Below are 6,000 nucleotides of genomic sequence, written 5' to 3'. Positions count from 1 at the left end.
ATCCACCACCACAAGACCTCATGCCTGCTTCTACAGATGTACATGTGGCTGCCAGCCTCCAGTGTCAGGACCAAGAGGGTCTTAGGTTGTATAAAAATGGTAATCTCAGTCAAACAGTTTTCAAGCATCTAGATAGCATAGAAGAGCACTTAGAAAGACACCAGTAGGAAATATCTGGAAAAATCTATTCATTTGGAAATTCAATATCCATAAACAGGTTTCTATCTCAAAATGGCAGCAAGGCCATGTTTTTATCTGACGTAAAAGACCTTCATGCAAGTAAAGATACATATTACACCCTCCTCATACTAACCCTAACCATCTCCAATTAATGATGTTTTTTGCCATATATACATACATACATATATATATTGCACATTTATTGAATCATAAAAGCTTGATCTCACTTTTTTTTGGTAATAATCCAAGATTATGATATGTTGAATACAGTATCATATATTTTTTCTACAAAAAATAGTGAGAAAGAAAATGAATGGGAATAGTCACAGGGGCAAGTGTTCCCACCCAGCATCTTCACAACTTCTTCCTCTGGTTGATGTACTGTAAGAGACTGTCAATGGCCAGGCTCCCATCATTATTGTGGATCCCAGTCCACACGTCCCACAGCTCATCCTCAAAAGGTTGAGTGTGTGGTCCAAATACTGGGGTGAGACCTCGAGAGGATACAACAAAGTTCATCAGCCGGATGAGGATGGGTCACAGCACGCCTCCATCTTTGAGTAGGTTTTGGAGGAGAGAATGGTGGGTCTCAGGAAAGATATCTACCTCCATTTGACAGACAGAGACTCTTTATGCTGAGCTGGCAGGATCTATTCTGCTTGTGGGCTAATTTATATTACCCTCTCCCATTAAATGTGTTGAAAAACTAACATCCAGCATGCACGATGTGTCCATAATCATGAGACAACAGGTTGATCCTATGATTCTGGAGCCCCAGGTGCCGCGAATGCTGGCCTGTTCAAATATGGAATAAGGGTGTGGTCTTGGTTTGTCGTTGAAACCAAAGCCCAAAAAATCAAGGGCAATCACTTGATGAAACCCCAAGGTCAGACCTTCCCAGATCTTGTACCAGTCGTAGCTGGATGTTGGAGAGCCATGTGAAAGCACAGTGGTGTCAGGACTTCCGACAACACCCACAGAGTCGTGGTAGAAGATGCGCAGCCCCAGGTGAAAAACTTGCCGAAGTCTTCCAGGAGTGCAGGGCACGGGAGAGATGAGCGAGTGGGATGTGCAGGTACTCAGCCAGCAAGAGCCCCACCTAGACCCAGCACTCCCCCATCCTGATTCAGGAAAGACCTGGGCTACAGGACTCCATGACCCAGGTAAGTGACACAATCCACCTCTTATTCCAGTGATCAAGTACATGGAGTTGCCTGTCTTTGTGTTATTAGGAAATTTTGATGAGCAATGCTTCTCACTTAGACAACATGACAGAATTAGACTTCTTTTACATAAAAGACTTAAAAAAATACTGAGAGAAAAGTCTGAAAGATGCCTATACATACATATATGCATGCATAAATATAGTCTTCTCAGGCCATTGCAACATAATATCGTACATGTGTGGGTTATAGCAACAGAAATGAATATTGCATGGGTCACGAAATACAAGATAAAGGAGTTGGCAAAACTGGTGTCTGTTGAAAGCCTTCTTACTGGTTCCTGGATACCACCTTTTCTCTAAGCCCTCACATGGCAAAAGGCAAAAATGAGCTCCCTTGGATTCTATTTTTAAAATATTTTATTTTTATTTATTTATTTATTTTTCTCAATTTTTATTAACATTTTCCATGATTATAAAAAATATCTCATGGTAATACCCTCCCTCCCCCCACCTTCCCCTTTGAAATTCCATTCTCCATCATATAACCTCCCCATCTCAATCATTCTACTTACATATATACAATACCAACCTATTAAGTACCCTCCTCCCTTCCTTTCTCTTCCCTTTATATCTCTTTTTTAACTTACTGGCCTCTGCTACTGAGTATTTTCCTTCTCACACAGAAGCCCAATCATCTGTAGCTAGGATCCACATACAAGGAATAACATGTGGTGCTTGGCTTTCTGGGCCTGGGTTACCTCACTTAATATAATCCTTTCCAGATCCATCCATTTTTCTGCAAATTGCATAACTTCATTCTTCTTTACTGATGAGTAGAACTCCATTGTATAAATGTGCCACATCTTCATTATCCACTCATCAGTTGAGGGACATCTAGGCTGGTTCCATTTCCCAGCTATTATAAATTGAGCAGCAATAAACATGGTTGAGCATGTACTTCTAAGGAAATGAGATGAGTCCTTAGGATATATGCCTAGGAGTGCTATAGCTGGGTCATATGGTAAATCAATCTTTAGCTGTTTTAGGAACCTCCACATTGATTTCCACAATGGCTGGACCAGATTGCATTCCCACCAGCAGTGTAGAAGGGTTCCTCTTTTTCCACATCCCCGCCAACATTTATGATCATTTGTTCTCATGATGGTAGCCAATCTGACAAGAGTGAGATGGAATCTCAATGTAGTTTTAATCTGCATTTCCCTGATGGCTAGTGATGCAGAACATTTTTTTAGATGCTTATATGCCATTTGTATTTCTTCCTTTGAGAACTCTCTCTTTAGCTCCATAGCCCATTTTTTCCCCTTGGATTCTTTTATAAGGATAGTAACACCACCAGTGAGGACATGATCACTTCTCAATGACCTCTTTCTTAATAGCATCACCTTACAGATTAGGATTTAAGCATTAATTTAAGATTTAAAACATAAAACATTAATTCATAGCAATTTGCAAATACATATGTATGTATGCATGTTTATATGTATTATATAATTACTGGTTATAAATATATTATTTGCAATTTATTATGTCAAAATGTATAAATATCTCCTATAGTTGTATTTCTGTAGTTGAAACAAACATATTGGTTGTATTAAACTCCTTCTTCCATTGTATTCCATGTTCTCATTTTTTTTTAGGTTACACTTTAGATAATAAAGATCTATTATCAGTTGTGGTAACTAACCCAACTCTCCTTCTACAAGGACCTGAGTCCTAAGTGACTTTCACTGTATCAGATTAAGAATACTTCTGGGGTGTTCAACTGGAATATATAAGCTCAACATTGAGGAGAGAGGAAGAAAATAATTTTTGAGGTGTAGTTATTAGAGTAAGTACTGAGAAGAGCTATTTCTAGTTCTCCTCTTTATTCAAGGACTTGTATACCATATAGAAAAAGATGGTCACTGACTGGAAGTAAATTTTGCACGTGGAGAATGAGCCACAGGGGGTATTGTACTGCACTGAGATCATAGCTAAAGCTCCAGTAAAGTATTCACCAACTGTATTTTCTGATTCCACAACTAACTAACCAATCTTATGTGCAGCTAGATTAGATTTACTTTTGTGTTATACCGCAAGTTCTTTGATGTGAAGCAACGCTGTGTCAATGGACAGATAAGGCCATGCGAAGGTCGACATATAATATTACTAGAACACTTTTTTTCCTTACAGGGAACTGGCTACAAGGAATTAAAGGTCTATGTAGTAATGGATAATATCTGGGCCAGCTTCTGTGATAGACAAAGTATGGTGTCACCACTCTACCAAGAGTGGCTGTCCAATCTGCCTGGAAAATGAAATATTAGTGGGAATTTTACACTGGTCTCTGATGTCAGTAAGTTGACTATTTAATGTCATGGTTCACACATCTTTTGGAGGAAACTCATGCTTTTGGGAATTAAAATAGTAGTCCTCCCTGTCACCATAATACTTTGTTCATGAGCCCACATAAATTCTGTGGTAACTGGGAAGAAAGGCTGATGAACATGTGGAATGCACAGCAATGATCATGTTCCGCATGAAGCATGAACATCTTAGCCTTATGACCATTTCAAAAAATCCAACCATAAAAGCTCTTCCCAAACTGATTTATTACTTAATAATTTGGATGAAACAATGAATGTGCAGTCTACAATCAAGAGGTTATGATCTGTCCTTGGTAAATGCAGTATGTACATGTGACAGCCATGGTTAAAGAATTTTTATTCTGATTTTCATGGAATCACCATAGTATGTTTTGGTAATGCTCTGTGATCTATGTACAAATGTTGAAATCAGTGTTTTCATCAATACTGGTGTAGCAGGTGCTGCAATTTAACAAGAAGTACATCATACAGTAAAATAGTTGGGCCCAAATATCAGCTGAAGGTCTGGGTAGATGGCACAGTGGGTAGAATGTTTGCTCTGCAAGCAAGAGGGCCTGAGGTTGGATCCCAGTATTGACATGAAATTCTGAACATGGCAGCATACACATGCCTTTAACCCCTAAAAATAAGGGACCCCTTAGGGGGCTTTCTGACCAGCTAGTCTAGCAGCATTAGTGAGTTCTAAGTCTTGACTCAAAGAATAAGACGGACAGCTACTGAGTAAGATACTTGAGGTTGACACATGTGATCGTAGATAAAGGATAAAATGTAAAAATTTCATCAAGATTCTATATTATTTAAGAAATATGCTTTACATATTTTCAAGACCTTTACCAGATGGAATATACCAACACAGTTAGTATTACAGAAGCCCCCAAATATATAACTTGATATTGTATAGTTCCAACGTTGAATATATTCAGATTCATTAGATAAACTTTCTGTCATTTAATATAACCTTGAATACACTTTATATGATCATCCTATATTATAGGTATAAGAACACTATTGTGGAAATAGAGGTGGTAGAGCTTACCATGTCCCCTCAAAATGTCATCTATTCTCATACATGTGTACTTTATTATATATAGATAGGTTATACCATGTAACTGGCTCTAAGAAATAACCATACTCCAATGTTCTATGTATTTTGAAGCTCAAAGGAGCAAAAAAATAGCTTAGCACCTATATATAAGATATTTGTTTGTGGATCAAGCAAATACATATGACTATGAATCAACAGTAACATGTACAAATTTTAGCTTGATATTATTTTCATAGATTTGGATATAAGAAAATCCCTCACAGCACAATTGCTGTGGTAAGGAAATACCAAGTAGAAGGGAATAATGTGAAGACAATTTCCAGGGTAGAAGCGATGACCATCAACTAGAAGGAGAGATTGTAAAGAGAATTTCCGGGACACAGGGAATGAGACAAACAAGGGTCTAGCATGTCTAGTAGGTGTTTCTCAGCAACATGGTAGGGAATCTGTGGATCACAGTTCCAAAAGGAAGCAGCAGCTTGAGGTGTTTATAGCCGAAGAGTTTGTGTCTATGGCTCACAGATGTTGGGTGGAGATTGTGTATACACAGCAGAAAATCTGTAAAAGGCTATAAATATTTTATTGGTCTGTTTATAACAATTATTGTGTGTAAAAAGTTGAGTTTGGTATTGGCCAGTCTTGAAGCTAATGGGTCTCAGCCTGCTGGGAGGAAGTAAATGCCCTAAGTGCCACCATACTGACTGAGGCCATTTCTGCCTCATTTACAGAATACTGAGGACAACCGAAGCCTCTTAGCAGAAAAGATAGCCTCTTCAGAAAAGAGTAGAGCTCGGGGAAAATATGAACTTTGGCTGTTCTTACATGTGTTAAATCACCACTTTAGAAAATCTGAGAATACTTTATATGTGATCTTGTTTTCCACAAGTCTGACCCTTTCAACCTAATACATATTTGTACTGCAAAATGACAGACCATATACAAATGGTGGTTACATATGTTTATAATGTAGCTGAAAGATACCTGTCTCCAATGATATGGTAAGCACTGGAACACATTAGCACTGTGGATTACTCATATGTCTCTGACGGAGCTGGTATAAACCTACTGTACTGTCACAAAAATTCACATCATACAGCTGGGCATGGTGGCTCATGCCTATAACCCCAGGACTTGGGAGGTTGAGGTAGAAGGATAACAATGAACTCAAGGCCAAACTGGGCTACAGAATGAATTCCAGATCACCCTGGGATAGGGTGAGACTG

At 38.5% G+C, this 6,000-nt stretch overlaps 1 pseudogene; it reads right to left on the bottom strand.

Moving 5' to 3' along the window:
• Positions 1–465: 465 nt before the first annotated feature.
• LOC101606459 overlaps positions 466–6,000 on the bottom strand; it is an 89,424-nt pseudogene continuing 83,889 nt past the window's right edge.

This window comes from Jaculus jaculus, chromosome 2 (genome assembly GCF_020740685.1).
Source record: "Jaculus jaculus isolate mJacJac1 chromosome 2, mJacJac1.mat.Y.cur, whole genome shotgun sequence".
NCBI lineage: Eukaryota > Metazoa > Chordata > Mammalia > Rodentia > Dipodidae > Jaculus > Jaculus jaculus.
Note: the sequence above shows the minus strand (reverse complement) of the source record. Positions and strands in the feature narration are given on the sequence as shown.